At 43.6% G+C, this 18,027-nt stretch overlaps 1 protein-coding gene across 1 annotated transcript in view; it reads left to right on the top strand.

The window, feature by feature from the left end:
- The window catches only part of LOC139277159 (protein FAM3C-like), a 118,766-nt gene that overhangs the window by 74,691 nt on the left and 26,048 nt on the right, over positions 1-18,027 (top strand). The gene's annotated exons all lie outside the window — the stretch shown is intronic.

Consider the following 18,027-nt stretch of genomic DNA (forward strand, 5'->3'; position numbering starts at 1 on the left):
CTGATACTTTGTAGTGACAAATTGTTCTGGATAACTAGATTTTTTTTATAATTTAAAAAAAGGGACTGGAAATAGAGACTGATGCATAGAAGGTGCAGGTGGAATTAAGGGGCTTACTGGAGACCTGGTTCAGATCAGAAAAGTGCAATGAGTTTCATTTAGCTTGGATTAGAAACATAAAAACAGAGAAAATAGGTGCAGGAGTAGGCCATTCGGCCCTTCGAGCCTGCACCACCATTCAATAAAATCATGGCTGATCATTCCCTCAGTACCCCTTTCCTGCTTTCTCTCCATACCCCTTGATCCCTTTAGCCGTAAGGGCCATATCTAACTCCCTCTTAAATATATCCAATGAACTGGCATCAACAACTTTCTGCGGTAGGGAATTCCACAGGTTAACAACTCTGAGTGAAGAAGTTTCTCCTCATCTCAGTCCTAAATGGCCTACCCCTTATCCTAAGACTGTGTCCACTGGTTCTGGACTTCCTCATCATCGGGAACATTCTTCCCACATCTAACCTGTCCAGTTCCGTCAGAATCTTGTAAGTTTCTATGAAATCCCCCTCATCCTTCTAAACTTCAGTGTATAAAGGCCTAGTTGATCCAGTCTCTCCTCATATGTCAGTCCCGCCATCCCGGGAATCAGTCTGGTGAACCTTCGCTGCACTCCCTCAATAGCAAGAACGTCCTTTCTCAGATTAGGAGACCAAAACTGAACACAATATTCCTGGTGGGGCCTCACCAAGGCCCTGTACAACTGCAGTAAGACCTCCCTGCTCCTATTCTCAAATCTCCTAGCTATGAAGGCCAACATACCATTTGCTGCCTTCACCGCCTGCTGTACCTGCATGCCAACTTTCAATGACTGATGAACCATGACACCCAGATCTTGTTGCACCTCCCCCTTTCCTAATCTGCCGCCATTCAGATAATATTCTGCCTTCGTGTTTTTGCCCCCAAAGTGGATAACCTCACATTTATCCAAATAATACTGCATCTGCCATGCATTTGCCCACTTACCTAACCTGTCCAAGTCACCCTGCAGCCTTTTAGCATCCTCCTCACAGCTCACACCACCACCCAGTTTAGTGTCATCTGCAAACTTGGAGATATTACACTCAGTTCCTTCATCTAAATCATTAATGTATATTGTAAAGAGCTGGGGTCCCAGCACTGAGCCCTGCGGTACCCCGCTAGTCACTGCCTGCCATTCTGAAAAGGACTCGTTTATCCCGACTCTCTGTTTCCTGTCTGCCAACCAGTTCTCTATCCACGTCAGTACATTACCCCCAATACCATGTGCTTTGATTTTGCACACCAATCTCTTGTGTGGGACCTAGTCAAAAGCCTTTTGAAAGTCCAAATACAGCACATCCAATGGTTCTCCCTTGTCCACTCTACTAGTTACATCCTCAAAAAATTCCAGAAGATTTGTCAAGCATGATTTCCCTTTCATAAATCCATGCTGGCTTGGACCGATCCTGTCACTGTTTTCCAAATGCGCTGCTATTTCATCTTTAATAATTGATTCCAACATTTTCCCCACTATTGATGTCAGGCTAACTGGTCTATAATTACCCGTTTTCTCTCTTCCTCCTTTTTTGAACAGTGGTGTTACATTAGCTACCCTCCAGTCCATAGGAACTGATCCAGAGTCGATAGACTGTCGGAAAAAGATCACCAATGCATCCACTATTTCTAGGGCCACTTCCTTAAGTACTCTGGGATGCTGACTATCAGGCCCCGGGGATTTATCGGCCTTCAATCTCATCAATTTCCCCAGCACAATTTCCTGCTTTATAAGGATATTCTTCAGTTCCTTCTTCTCACTAGACCCACTGTCCCCTAGTATTTCTGGAAGGTTATTTGTGTCTTCCTTCGTGAAAACAGAATCAAAGTATTTGTTTAACTGGTCTGCCATTTCTTTGTTCCCCATTATAAATTCACCTGAATCTGATTGCAAGGGACCTACGTTTGTTTTCACTAATCTTTTTCTCTTCACATATCTATAGAAGCTTTTGCAGTCAGTTTTTATGTTCCCAGCAAGCTTCCTCTCATACTCTATTTTCCCTCTCCGAATTAAACCCTTTGTCCTCCCCTGCTGTATTACAAAATTCTCCCACTCCTCAGGTTTGCTGCTTTTTCTGGCCAATTTATATGCCTCTTCCTTGGATTTAACACTATCCTTAATTTCCCTTGTTAGCCACAGTTGAGCCACCTTCCCTGTTTTATTTTTACTCCAGACAGGGATGTACAATTGTTGAAGTTCATCCATGTGATCTTTAAATGTCTGCCATTGCCTATCCACCGTCAACCCTTTAAGTATCACTCGCCAGTCTATTCTAGCCAATTCACATCTCATACCAACCAAGTTACCTTTCCCCAAGTTCAGGACCCTAGTCTCTGAATTAACTGTGTCACTCTCCATCTTAATAAAGAATTCTACCATATTATGGTCATTCTTCCCCAAGGAAGAATTAGAAATAAAGTAAATGAGTTGACGGCACAAATCATTACAAATGGGTATGATTTGGTGCCCATTACAGAGACATGGTTGCAAGGTGACCAGGACTGGGAATTAAACGTACAGGGGTATCTGACGATTCGGAAAGATAGGCAGGAAGGGAAGGGAGGTGGGGTAGCTCTGTTAATAAGGGATGATATCAGGGCAGTTGTGAGGGATGATATTGGCTCCAATGAACAAAATGTTGAATCATTGTGGGTGGAGATTAGAGATAGTAAGGGGAAAAAGTCACTGGTCGGCGTAGTTTATAGGTCCCCAAATAATAACTTCATGGTGGGGCAGGCAATAATCAAGGGAATAATGGAGGCATGTGAAAAAGGAATGGCAGTAATCATGGGGGATTTTAACCTACATATCGATTGGTCAAATCAAATCGCAGGGGGTAGCCTGGAGGAGGAATTCATAGAATGCATACGGGATTGTTTCTTAGAACAATATGTAACAGAGCCTACAAGGGAGCAAGCCATTTTGGATCTGGTCCTGTGTAATGAGACAGGAAAAATAAACGATCTCCTCGTAAAAGATCCTCTCGGAATGAGTGATCACAATATGGTTGAATTTGTAATACAGATTGAGGATGAGGAAGTTGTGTCAGAAACGAGAGTACTATGCTTAAACAAAGGGGACTACAGTGGGATGAGGGCAGAGTTGGCTAAAGTAGACTGGAAACAAGGACTAAACGGTGGCACAATTGAGGAACAGTGGAGGACTTTTAAGGAGCTCTTTCATAATGCGCAACAAAAATATATTCCAGTGAAAAAGAAGGGCAGCAAGAGAAGAGATAACCAGCCGTGGATAACCAAGGAAATAAAGGAAAGTATCAAATCAAAGACCAATGCGTATAAGGTGGCCAAGGTTAGTGGGAAACTAGAGGATTGGGAAGATTTTAAGCAACAGCAAAGAATGACGAAAAAAGCAATAAAGAAAGGGAAGATAGATTACGAAGGTAAACTTGCGCAAAACATAAAAACAGATAGTAAAAGCTTTTACAGATATATAAAATGGAAAAGAGTGACTAAAGTAAATGTTGGTCCCTTAGAAGATGAAAAGGGGGATTTAATAATGGGAAATGTGGAAATGGCTGAGACCTTAAACAATTATTTTGCTTCGGTCTTCACAGTGGAAGACACAAAAACCATGCCAAAAATTTCTGGTCATAGGAATGTGGGAAGGGAGGACCTTGAGATGATCACTATCACTAGGGAGGTTGTGCTGGACAGACTAATGAGATTGAAGGTAGACAAGTCCCCTGGTCCTGATGAAATGCATCCCAGGGTATTAAAAGAGATGGCGGAAGTTATAGCAGATGCATTTGTTATAATCTACCAAAATTCTCTGGACTCTGGGGAGGTACCAGCGGATTGGAGAGCAGCTAATGTAACGCCTCTGTTTAAAAAAGGGGGCAGGCAAAAGGCAAGTAACTATAGGCCGGTTAGTTTAACATCTGTAGTGGGGAAAATGCTTGAAACTATCATTAAGGAAGAAATAGCGGGACATCTGGATAGGAATAGTGCAATCAAGCAGACGCAGCATGGATTCATGAAAGGGAAATCATGTTTAACTAACTTACTGGAATTCTTTGAGGATATAACGAGCATGGTGGATAGAGGTGTACCGATGGATGTAGTGTATTTAGATTTCCAAAAGGCATTCGATAAGGTGCCACACAAAAGGTTACTGCAGAAGATAAAGGTACGCGGAGTCAGAGGAAATGTATTAGCATGGATAGAGAATTGGCTGGCGAACAGAAAGCAGAGAGTCGGGATAAATGGGTTCTTTTCCGGTTGGAAGTCAGTGGTTAGTGGTGTGCCACAGGGATCAGTGCTGGGACCACAACTGTTTACAATATACATAGATGACCTAGAGGAGGGGACAGAGTGTAGTGCAACAAAATTTGCAGATGACACTAAGATTAGTGGGAAAGCGGGTTGTGTAGAGGACTCAGAGAGGCTACAAGGAGATTTGGATAGGTTAAGCGAATGGGCTAAGGTTTGGCAGATGGAATACAATGTCGGAAAGTGTGAGGTCATCCACCTTGGGAGAAAAAAATCAGTAAAGAAGAATATTATTTGAATGGGGAGAAATTACAACATGCTGTGGTGCAGAGGGACCTGGGGGTCCTTGTGCATGAATCCCAAAAGGTTAGTTTGCAGGTGCAGCAGGTAATCAGGAAGGCAAATGGAATGTTGGCCTTCATTGCGAAAGGGATGGAGTACAAAAGCAGGGAGGTGTTGCTGCAACTGTATAAGGTATTGGTAAGGCCGCACCTGGAGTACTGCGTGCAGTTTTGTTCACCTTACTTAAGGAAGGATATACTAGCTTTGGAAGGGGTACAGAGACGATTCACTAGGCTGATTCGAGAAATGAGGGGGTTAACTTATGATGATAGATTGAGTAGATTGGGTCTTTACTCCTTGGAGTTCAGAAAGATGAGGGGTGATCTTATAGAAACATTTAAAATCATGAAAGGGACAGACAAGATAGAGGCAGAGAGGTTGTTTCCATTGGTGGGGGAGACTTGAACTAGGGGGCACAGCCTCAAAATACGGAGGAGCCAATTTAAAACCGAGTTGAGAAAAAATTTCTTCTCCCAGAGGGTTGTGAATCTGTGGAATTCTCTGCCCAAGGAAGCAGTTGAGGCTGGCTCATTGAATGTTTTCAAGTCAAAGATAGATAGATTTTTCAGCAATAAGGGAATTAAGGGGAGAGGGCGGGTAAGTGGAGCTGAGTCCACGACCAGATCAGACATGATCTTATTGAATGGCGGAGCAGGCTCGAGGGGCTAGATGGCCTACTCCTGTTCCTAATTCTTATGTTCTTATGTTCATAAGGGACCTCGCACAACAAGATTGTTAATTAGTCCTTTCTCATTGCACATCACCCAGTCTAGGATGGCCAGCCCTCTAGTTGGTTTTTTGACATATTGGTCTAGAAAACCATCCCTAATACACGCCAGGAAATCCTCCTCCACCGCATTGCTACTAGTTTGGTTAGCCCAGTCAATATGTAGATTAAAGTTGCCCCTGATAACTGCTGTACCTTTATTGCACGCATCCCGAATTTCTTGTTTGATGCTGTCCCCATCCTCATTACTACTGTTTGGTGGTCTGTACACAACTCCCACTAGATTTTTCTGCCCTTTGGTATTCCGTAGCACCACCCGTACAGATTCCACATCATCCAAGCTAATGTCCTTCCTTACTATTGCATTAAGGCACAGAAATATAAATTCAGAGGAGTGGAAATTTGCTACATAACAGAGTATGTGGCTATTATTAAGAAAGTTGATTTAGCTTCAGAGTAAACATCCAAGTTGAGTTAGATGGTCATTAAGTATTAGGAATTGCTATAAACTGGTAAAGCAGCTTACAGTTGATCGAGCAGATTAGGAGACCAGGAATGGGAGGATTCTAATTGTAGATCACATTATTTCACTTGAATTAAACTTAAACGAGGCTTCGATGTTCCATGAAAGAGGTAAATTCATAAATGTTAAAAGACCATTCTTGATCTTAAATGGTACAATACCTGAAGATTGTGGAGTATTTGTCAGTACAATGTCATTAGATTTGAGCAAGGGAAACAAATTTGACAAACACAGATTTGAAGAAAGCTGATTTTAAAGAGTTAAAATTGGAAAATATTACTGAAGCGAGAAAGAACCACAAAACTAGGAAATGCTATTAAGGATATGTTGGGGAGATCAGAATTAAATATAAAGCACATAAAGACAGGTTAATGTCAAAGTTAAATGATTAAATAACAACTTAAATCTATATAGAGCAAAATGAAAAATGCTGCAGATGCTGGAAATCTGAAATAAAACACAAATGCTGGAAGCACTCCATGGGTCAAGCAGCCTCTGTGGAAAAAGGAAGGCACAGTTAATGTTTCAAAACTGATGACCCTTCGTCAGACTCGCAATGTCAATACTCTAGAGCATGGCGAGGACATTGGAGCGGCGAGCCTTCTTTTCGAGAATGGAGATATTTTTGAGGGTGATATGGAAGAGATGGGTAGTCAGAGACTCACTGAAGGAATTGGAGGAGATGTCCGAGGAAGTTCGAGAAATTAATTTCCAAGGAATACAACGAACAGTGTGGATGACAGAAGAAGCGGGTAAAAGAGCTTGGATATGAGGTTATAGCAGAGCTGTGTCATAAGAACATAAGAAATAGGAACAGGAGTAGGCCACACGGCCCCTTGAGCCTGCTCCGCCATTTAATATCATGGCTGATCTGATCATGGACTCAGCTCCACTTCCCCGCCCGCTCCCCATAACCCCTTATCCCCTCATCGTTTAAGAAACTGTCTATTTCTGTCTTAAACTTATTCAATGTCCCAGCTTCCACAGCTCTCTGAGGCAGCAAATTCCACAGATTTGCAACCCCCTGAGAGAAGAAATTTCTCCTCATCTCAGTTTTAAATGGGCGGCCCCTTATTCTAAGATCATGCCCTCTAGTTCTAGTCTCCCCCATCAGTGGAAACATCCTCTCTGCATCCACCTTATGAAGCCCCCTCATAATCTTATATGTTTCGATAAGATCACTTCTCATTCTTCTGAATTCCAATGAGTAGAGGCCCAACCTACTCAACCTTTCCCCATAAGTCATCCCCCTCATCCTTGGAATCAACGTAGTGAACCTTCTCTGAACTGCCTCCAAAGCAAGTCTATCTTTTTGTAAATATGGAAACCAAAACCTTATATAGCTGTAGTAAGACTTCTGTGCTTTTATACTCCATCCCCTTTGCAATAAAGGCCAAGATACCATTGGCCTTCCTGATCACTTGCTGTACCTGCATACTATCCTTTTGTGTTTCATGCACAAGTACCCCCAGGTCCCGCTGTACTGCGGCACTTTGCAATCTTTCTCCATATAAATAATAATGAGCTCTTTGCTTTTTTTCTGCCAAAGTGCATGACCTCACACTTTCCAACATTATACTCCATCTGCCAAATTTTTGTCCACTCACTTAGCCTGTCTATGTCCTTTTGCAGATTTTTTGTGTCCTCCTCACACATTGCATTTCCTCCCATCTTTGTATCATCAGAAAACTTGGCTACGTTACACTCAGTTCCTTCTTCCAAGTCGTTAATATAGATTGTAAATAGTTGTGGTCCCAGCACTGATCCCTGCGGCACCCCACTGGTTACTGATTGCCAACCAGAGAATGAACCATTTATCCCAACTCTGTTCTCTGTTAGTTAGCCAATCCTCTATACATGCTAATATATTACCTCCAACCCCGTGAACTTTTATCTTGTGCAGTAACATTTTATGTGGCACCATGTCAAATGCCTTCTGGAAGTCCAAATGCACCACATGATGCTGTCCAGTAAGGATGAGAACTTGGGATGACAAAATGTTAGGTGTTTAGCGGATGAATTGGCAGGGGCAGCGAATGAGGAGAAGTAGGGATTAAGATGATGTGATAAGAAAGTGAAGAGAGGTGGCAGAGAGAAACTGAGGTCCAAGTGGCAGTCAATAGCTGGCAATCAGTAGTCAATAGCTAACAAGGAAATATATTAGCTTCAACATCAAAGCAGGAAATTCGTGGAAATGAAGCCCAACAGCATGCCAGAGCATCTCCTTATTTGCATGACAGCCGTTAGGCTGGACTAACCTACTTTCACAATCAGGTGTCAAGTTGCCACAAGACTCCAAAAGTTAGTGCATTTGGCTATAATCAGAATCCATCATAAGTATTGCAATAACAATCCTTCACTTTTGCCAACAATAGAAGAATATAGCTTTTTAAATAAAAGTTGTTTTTTTCTTCTCTTTTCTCCTTCCATAAGTCTCCTCGGACAGCATTCCATTGCCAGTGGGTAGGATGTTTTATAACTGGTCACATAGATTGGCTGAAGGAACTTGTTGACCAGTTTTTACATCCCTCTCTCCTTGTGGGAAAATGCCTGCTCCTTGGTAGAATGGCTGACATTCAGAACTCACGAATATAAAAGCAAAATACTGCAAATTCTGGAAATCTGAAATAAGACAGAAAATGCTGGAAATACTCAGCAAGTTAGGCAGCATCTGTGGAGTGAGAAACAGAGTTAACGTTTCAGATTGATGACCCTTCGTCAGAACTGGAAAACATTAGAGATGAAATAGGTTTTCAAGCAAGTACGAAGGCAGGGAAAGGTACAGGGAGCCATCATCATCATAGGCAGTCCCTCGAAACGAGGATAACTTGCTTCCACGCCGAAAGGGGATGAGTTCACAGGTGTTTCAATGAAGGACCTAATATTCTGGATCCCGAACTACATCTTGAAGGGTGGAAGATGCCTGTGCGTGGATTCTTTTCGTGTGTCATGGCCGTTGCACCCCAGCCACCACATGGGCTTGACAAAGCTAGGTCTTGGTCCAGTGGCAAGGATTAACCAGGACAACTGGAGACCAGCTCTGCTGCACAGACCTCGTGCGCACACATATGGCAGCATGTGCTGGTCCCTGGGCCCTCGCCTCTTCTGGGCCCTGAACTCTTGCCTCTCCTGGGCCCCGATCACCTCCCTCTACGAACTCTTGCCGCTCCTTCGCCCCGACCTCGCCGCTCCTACTGTACCTGCCTGCACTGCAAGCAGCCGTTGTCCTCTTGCAGCAGTACGTGCTGCTCCCTGCAGTGGTATGCTGCCGCACGATGCTCCCTCTAATGGCCCCGGGCCTGCTGATGGTCTTGCAGGCCGGGACCCTCTTCCGCGGTTACATCCGAGCCAGGGTGTCCCTGGAGATGGAGCACGCGGTGTCCACCGGTACGCTAGCAGCCTTCTGCGAGAGGTGGGCGCCGGAGGGACTGGAGTGCATAGAAAACATAGAAACATAGAAAATAGGTGCAGGAGTAGGCCATTCGGCCCTTTGAGCCTGCACCGCCATTCAATGAGTTCATGGCTGAACGTGCAACTTCAGTACCCCATTCCTGCTTTCTCGCCATACCCATTGATCCCCCTAGTAGTAAGGACTACATCTAACTCCTTTTTGAATATATTTAGTGAATTGGCCTCAACAACTTTCTGTGGTGGAGAATTCCACAGGTTCACCACTCTCTGGGTGAGGAAGTTTCTCCTCATCTCAGTCCTAAATGGCTTACCCCTTATCCTTAGACTGTGACCCCTGGTTCTGGACTTCCCCAACATTGGTAACATTCCTCCTGCATCTAATCTGTCTAAACCAGTCAGAATTTTAAACTATTCTATGAGGTCCCCTCTCATTCTTCTGAACTCCAGTGAATACAAGCCCAGTTGATCCATGTCTTTCTTGATATGTCAGTCCCGCCATCCCGGATGAGCTCATGGCTGAACATGCAACTTCAGTACCCCATTCCTGCACCATCACCCCCGGCAACCAAATTTTAATTTGACCGTTTAATGTTTAAAGTCTGTTTAATGTTTAAACCGACAATTGCAGGGAGTGGAGGAAAGAACAAAGGGGAAGGTCTGTGATTGGGTGAAAGGCAGGAGAGATTAAATGACAAAAGATGATGGTGCAAGGCAAAAGGGGGTAGTAATGGGACAATAAAAGGTAGGTCTAGACACGCTGTAAAAGCAAAATCAGTAACAGCAACTGCTGTCCAAAAAAAAGGGAGCAGTGGTTATGATCAGAAATTGTGGGACGGAGTGCGATAGAAGATGTTGCTTGGCCTGCTGAGTATTTCCAACATTTTCTGTTTTTAATTCAGAATTCAGTGTTTGTGGAACAGTTGGCATGAATCTTTGACCTCACCGTAGCACGCTATTGTCATATATGTATACTCTGTGTATATACTATGCTGGTGCCACTAGAGGGTGCAACTGTGGGAGGCCCAGGCAGGAGCTGTACAAAAGGCTGGTCACCACGCAGTGAGGTCACTCTGCAGTTACAGTAAAGAGACTAAGGTCACAGCAGTTCAAGCACAGCACTAGGCCACGTGGAGTTATTCTCCAGATAAGTAGAGACATATTAACTGCTGACAAGTACAGATCACGGACTCACATGCAGAGATAGCTGCCGTTGGTAGTTTAGAAAAGTTTATAGAGGGTGAAGCCTTTACTCGGGTTTCGCTGGCCAGGTATTGCTTCTACACACACCGCTGCACCGAGGGCCAGGATTTAGCGGAATATGTCGCAGACCTACGAAGGTTCGCGGAACCATGCAAATTTGGTGAACTCAACAATGTGTTGCGGGACGTTTTCGTGACGGGATGGGATGTGAAGTGGACCATCACCTTAAATCAGGCGCTCCGGCGGAAGTTTCTTTAATTTACTTGTTAGCAAGGGAAAGGTCACACTCAGTCAATGGCTAAGTGAACCCCTCCGAAATGGTACAGTTTCACGAGATATTTATACAGTAAAACCCAAGTTATGGCCTCTTCCTGTGTATTGGCTCTGTCTCGCAGTCAGTGAATACAGATAAAGAGTTAATTACTACATCCTTGTCCTGACATGGTTTCCAGATATTTCCTTTTGTAAGGGTTATTAGTTGGCCAGCCGGCCATCACTCGATGAGAGTGTGGTAATGAGCTATTACCTGCCTTGCAATGTGTCAGGATTGTCCAGTTTCCTGGTCAGTTATCTTTTTGCATCAAATGGATGAGGCCTCTACAAGAGATAATGGCTGGTGATTTGAGTACTTTGAAAAGGGTGGGGTGGAGTGGAACTGGTGTCGTATAGACAATAGGAAAGCACCACGGGTGGTACTTGTCTTCAGCAGGACTTGTCTCCTAGCTGTCTAGTGGCTATCAGCCATTTCAAGCCAGGTTTAGCTGTTTATGCAAGCCGACTGCTTTATGCAGAAATTTCTGGAAGGACCAGGACTCCATTTTGTTATATATTGCAAAGGGCACAAAAATACCGTGTGGTATCAGCTTAGATGGAAATACATTTCCACATTCCCCATTTTGTCCTTCACAAGGACAACTTAATCTATTCTGATCTTGTACAATCTCTCCATTTCCATTTCCACACAAGAGCCTTCAGTAGTTGTTGCTACCATAACTCTAGCCGTGGTCTCGGTAGGTAACATGGTTTTTCCCACCCTGGCACAGCAACACTTAACCAAGACAAATAATAGATATAGAGCGAAGACTATCAACAGGAATATGATCAAACCCTGTACCACAGATCTCCCTAGGGATCCCAACCATCCCGATGCCCAACCCACAAGGTGATACCGTCTTGGCCAACTGTGTGTTTATACTCTATTACCTTTTTCCTAATGTATTCAGTTAGACTGCCGATTTCTTCTGATTTATCCGGAATATACGTACAGCATTCTCTACCTATTAATGCTCATGTCCCTCCTTCCTTGGCTAGGAGATAATCTAAGGCCATACGATTTTGGAGAGCCACTGTTCGAATGGCTACCATTTCATCATTCACCTCTTCAAAGGTTTGGGAAGTTGCGTTGGCTACTGATTTGACTAAGTTAGCCAGTTCCCGTAACTGCCATTTGGTTGATGCTATTCCATAGGGTGGCACCATTACCTTGAATATTCCATTTAGCCATGTCAAATCCCGTTTAACTCTATGACTTCCATAGGCATCCCTTAAGAGTCTTTATTGATCTGATAAAGGGCACCACATATCCTAAGTAACAGGACCCTGTCCAGTTGGCTGGTAACCATGGGTAGGCTTTATGGCCACAAATAAAGTAGGTGCAATTATAGGACGTCAGCTCCTGGTCCTTTCGCGCCATCCATACTCGAGTGGTCTCATCTTCCCACCCTTCCCCTGGGGCTTTGTTATGAACCATTGTCCAGCCAACAGTTGCTATCTTTCTCCCATCAGTGGGATTAGTTGTGGCTTGCCATTTAGTCATTTGGGAACACTTGCTGCGTCCCATTTCTGGTCCTTTAGTCTCATTACTCACTAGGCATATTATACCTTCAGGCTTTCCTATTCTGGGAGTAATGCTTAGGAAGGGAGGCTGACGGTTATTATTATAATTGGGCTGGTACCATCCCGGGAAGGCTGTAAGTTTATACCCTGCTGACCTCCATTCTGTTTGCTCCTTCGTTTCTGACACCTTGGTTAGGTTTGTCCTATTTTGCACTATCAACCATTCTACCATTTCTGATTCGTTAAAGGGGACAGATCTCAGGGGAATACCCTCTTCGGAGTGGACAGGTACATGGGAACATATCCAACAACTCGACAAGTTTCTTTCTTGAGCATACTTATGACTCAGTGCCATAAATACGTTTACTTGCAGTTCCCTTCGGTGGCGTGTCTGTATCCCAATAATGCAAAGTAAAACCCTGTCAAGCCCAGCACCATCAATCCCCATAGTCCATACAGTTCCTTATTCAGTCTTCCTTTTTCTGTTCCTCTGGTTCCTTCTTCCCTTCCTCCTGGTTGGGTGCCCTTTTGCAATGGGATGCATGGATCCATGTTGGCCTTTCCTTTACCTTGATTGCAGTATTAGTCGCCAGCAAGACCTGGTATGGTCCTTCAAATCTTGGCCGTAGACTGCTTTTTCTTTTAAAGATTTTGATGTAAACGAATTCCCCGGGCTCCAGGTTATGACACTTCCCTTCCGCTGGCTTGACTTGAGCTTCCTTTACCTGTGAATGAAAGTTGGAAATACATTTGGTTAGTGCAATACAATAATTCAACATATTTTCCTCCATTTTGTGGATGTCCATTTGTTTTGCAGTAAATGGTGCTGTAAAAGGTAGTCGTTGGGGCGTCCCATAACTATCTCATGCGGTGACAGGCCTGTTCTGTTGGTTGCAAATCGCATTACCATCAAAGCTAAGGGCAGCAGTTCTGTCCATTTCAGTCCAGTGTCATTGCATAATTTTGCCAGCTTATTTTTAAGCATTCCATTATATCTTTCAACAAGTCCAGCTGATTGTGGATGATAACTGCACTGAAAACGTTGATTAATCTGTAAAGCTTTACACATTTCTCTTATAACAGTTCCTGTGAAATATGACCCGTTATCACATGAAAGCTTAGCAGGGATTCCGAAGCGCGGTATGAGTTCCTTTAACAAACATTTAGCAACAGTAGTGGCATCGGCCTTTTTACATGGAAAGGCTTCAATCCATCTAGAGAACACATCTACACTAACTAATACATACTTGAATCCCATACACATAGGTAATTCAATAAAATCCATTTGTAAATGTACAAAAGGCCCGACTGGATTTGGGTGGGAGGCAGATTCTACTTTTTCCGTCTTACCCGGATTCATTGTCTGACAGGTAACACAATTTTCACAGATTTGTTTTGCAATTGCCGAAATACCTGGTGCATACCAAGTTGCCAAAATATAATCTGCCATCCCCCCTCTGTATGTATGAACACATCGGGCAATCCATGGAAGTAAGGATTTGGGCACCACCATGCGGCCGTTGTGGTGAACCCATATTCCTTCTGGATTTTTATAACATTGATCCTTCGTCCAGGTCACCACCTCCTCCGTACTGGCCTGTGTCTGAAGGCCAGCCGTCATTAATAGTGGGTGGCGGGTCTGAGCAATTATTTTTCCTTAGTGGGAACAATGACACCAGCATCCCCCCTTTTGACAGAGCTGCTGACTTAGCTGCATTATCAGCTCTGGCGTTCCCAAGTGCCACCTCATTCGACTGGCTTGTATGTGCTTGGCATTTGATAATGGCAAGTTTCAAGGGGCATTGAATGGCTCGCAGGAGATTTTCCACTTGTTCTGTATTTTTAATAGTGGTTCCTGAAGAAGTCAGGTACCCGCGAATCTTCCAAATTTGTCCATAGTCATGTGATGCCCCAAAAGCATACCTAGAGTTGGTGTAGATATTAACTGTTTGTCCTTCAGCCAGAATACAGGCTCGAGTTAACGCAAACAATTCGACTTGCTGGGCTGAAAAGGAGTCTGGAAGAGAGGCTGTTTTGACAACATTAAACTGGGTTACAATTGCATAAGCCGCTCTAGGTTGGCCCCTATCATTTCGTAAGGCTGATCCGTCAACATAGTACACTAGATCAGGGTTACACATTGGTACATCTGTTAAATTGATACGTGGTTTAGTCACTAATTTGGTTACCATTTCACATGAATGGGGTTCGCCGTCTTCTTCCGTGGGGAATAGAGTGGCTGGATTTAAGGTAGTACATCTTTTAATAAGGTTCGGATTTGATAACAGTTCAACTTCATATTTAGTGGTTCTTGCGGAGGTTAGATGTTGGGTGGCACATTTAGTAAGTAAAATCTCGACAGAGTGTGGGATGTATAAAATGGTCTGATGATTTAGAGTTATTGTCTGAGCCCGTCGCATAGCATAATAAGCTGCTGCCAATGAAGGAAGACATCCTGGTAGTCCGTGTGCCACTGAGTCTAGTTGGGTACTGAAATACGCTATCAGTCGCTGCCTGTCCCCATGTAACTGAGTCAAAACAGATTGTGCAAAACCCGACTTGTGATGCAAAAATAAGTTGAATAGCTTAGTGTAATCTGGTAATCCCAAGGCTGGTGCTGAAGTGAGGGACTGTTTAAGACTCTGGAAAGCATTCCGGGATACTTCATTCCAAATCCTTCTTTAAGCATTGTGAGAATATAGTAGATTCATTCACAGCTCGTAGGTCTTGGACAAACCTCCATTTGTCACTATTGGGCTTCTGAACTGGAAGAATCGGTGTGTTACATGGACTTCTCATTTATGCTTATAGTGATTCACAGATTACAGAATGTAAAGTATTTGTTTTATAATTTTATTAAAAGGCTTCCAAACCCAAGATTTTTCCAATACACCCAAAATGTTGATCAAGGAGATCACCTGAAATATCTCAAAATCCCAATTCAACTATTGTACTGCCAATCTTTATCTAAAAAAAAAATCCTCTTACTGAGCTAGAAGCTTTCGCGTCAAGCTTTTACACCAAGGACAATGGGAGCGTACTCCCCCAGCCTGCACCTCGAGAGACCCACTAAGGTTTTTTTTTTAAAAAAGGCATTACAACTTCCCTTCCCCATTCTTTATCTCACTCCTAGACTAAATTTATGTCTTTCAACCCAATGTAATCAATGATTGCGTGTCTTCTTTCGACAAGTAAGTGAACATGTCAAATAACTTCTCTTTTTTTAACCGGGACCATGTCTCAACAAACCTATCCTTTGTGCATTTCCTAGCTCCGTAACTTCTCATCCGAATAAATCCACACCTGTGTTTCTAACTTAAAATGTCTTAAACTTCCCACATACAGGACAACACTATGGGTCCAAGTTTCCACAGGATAAAAAACGGGCGCCCCTCTGAGCTGGGCGCCCATTTTTTGCGCCTAAAACGGCGCCAGAAAAAAAACACGCTATTCTCGAGCGCTTTGCAGCTCCTTGTCTGTTTGGCACGGCGCCCGGGGGGCGGAGCCTACACTCGCGCCGATTTTGTAAGTGGGCGAGGGCGGGTACTATTTAAATTCGTTTTTTTCCTGCCGGCAATGCTGCGCGTGCGCGTTGGAGCGTTCGCGCATGCTCAGTATGAAAAGAAACATTGGCACTCGGCCATTTTTGTAGTTCTTTGTAGCTGTTTAATTTTTGAACATTTTTTAATAAAACCACATTGCCATCAGCACATCAGCACTGAGGCTTCCCTTCTCACTGTCTCCTTCCCCTCCCTCCCCTCCGCGGCAACAAGCCGCTGTCTTCTTCCCCTCCCTCCCCTCCGCGGCAACAAGCCGCTGTCTCCTTCCCCTCCCTCCCCTGCGCGGCAACAAGCCGCTGTCTCCTTCCCCTCCCTCCCCTGCGCGGCAACAAGCCGCTGTCTCCTTCCCCTCCCTCCCCTCCCTCCACGGCATCAAGCCGCTGTCTCCTTCCCCTCCCTCCCCTCCCTCCACGGCAACAAGCCGCTGTCTCCTTCCCCTCCCTTCCCTGCGCGGCAACAAACGGCGGTTTCCTTCGAACGATGACTGAAGCACTTTCACACAGGTAGGAAGATGGTTTATTTAATCTTTTCTTTGCTTATAAATGTTTATTCAGGTTGGATTTATTTGTATAATATTTGTGGAAGTATAAATAAGGATTGATTGTAGAATTTAATGAGTTCCCTTCCCCCCCCCCTCCCCCCCCACCTCGTTCTGGACACCTAATTTGTAACCTGCGCCTGATTTTTTAATGTGTAGAACAGGTTTTTTCAGTTCTACAAAAATCTTCACTTGCTCCATTCTACTTTAGTTTGGAGTACGTTTTCACTGTGGAAACTTTGAAATTAGGCGTCAGTGGCCGGACACGCCCCCTTTTGAAGAAAAAATTCTGTTCTAAAGTAGAACTGTTCTACCTCACTAGAACTGCAGAAAAGAAAATGTGGAGAATTGCGATTTCTAAGATAGTCCGTTCTCCACCAGTTGCTCCTAAAAATCAGGCGCAAATCATGTGGAAACTTGGGCCTTATGAAGGGTTAAAAAAAAAACTTCACTCTGTTTGAAAAAGTGGGTGGAGCTAAAACAAACAGGCAGTTCCACCACCTTTCCAAACAGGTTTCCAGACACATGAGGAAAAAAAACACAGAAGCACTCTCATTCAAAGACAGACATTCACAAAAGTCTCTCTCCATTCAATAAAGCTTTTTTTGTTTGTTGGCCAGCTTTAATTTTTTTGAATCCATAAGTCACTATCAGGTTCTCTTTTTTTTTTACATATTGATTTACTTCCTCTGTTAATTTTACATGGGCTTGAAGAATCAGAACCCAGGCCTTTTCTTTTACTTTCCTTTTTTTTTACCTCTTCTACCTGGATCTCTGTTTATAAGACACTCCTCTAGACATGTTATTCTCTCTAAATTAAATGAACCATCGGGTGGAAATGGCCTGTTTTCACCCTTAGTCCACTTTACCCATTCTCTTAGGTGGTCAATTGAAGACTGACCACAATTCTGGAGCATGACATAGGCTGGTGTGCCCTTTTGTGTTGTTTTAACTTGCTCTGGCACCCATTCTGGATGATTAAGATTTTCCACAGTTTCTGATCTCACAATCCTTTCGGCCAACGAGTTCTCTATGCCCACTTCTCCTGGCCGTTACGTGGCCTGAAAAGGCTCTTAATTCGGGCTCAGTCTGGGTGTGTGAGATATGTTGGCACGAACCAACCGTAGTTGATCAATCAGTTACTGTTTCTTCTCTTAATCAATCCTTGTTTTTCCAAATCACAATTTTCCCTAGTGACTCTTCCCGTTTCTCTAATTGTAATGTCGCACAAAGGTATTGCACACAACAGTATAACAAGGACAACTAGGACAAACAACATTCACGCGAGTATACAAATCATAACCTTAAACTCTATCTAAACAAATAATCAATTCTCAGTCTGCGTTGTACACCACTACAGACCGAGTCCTTAACTTATCCTAATGAAACTTATAAAACTTATAAAACTTATGGTCCCATTACCTTAACTCTTATCACATAAGAACCTTCGATCGATTGTGCTTTTTTTTTCCTACTCTTATCACATAAGAACCTTTTTTTTCCCTAATCTCATCACATAAGAACCTTCGATTGACTAGCGCTGTTTTTACCTTACCTACTGAAATCCTCCCCGGGCTGTTTCAAGATATTT

The sequence above is a fragment of the Pristiophorus japonicus genome, chromosome 12 (assembly GCF_044704955.1).
Source record: "Pristiophorus japonicus isolate sPriJap1 chromosome 12, sPriJap1.hap1, whole genome shotgun sequence".
Taxonomy (NCBI): domain Eukaryota; kingdom Metazoa; phylum Chordata; class Chondrichthyes; family Pristiophoridae; genus Pristiophorus; species Pristiophorus japonicus.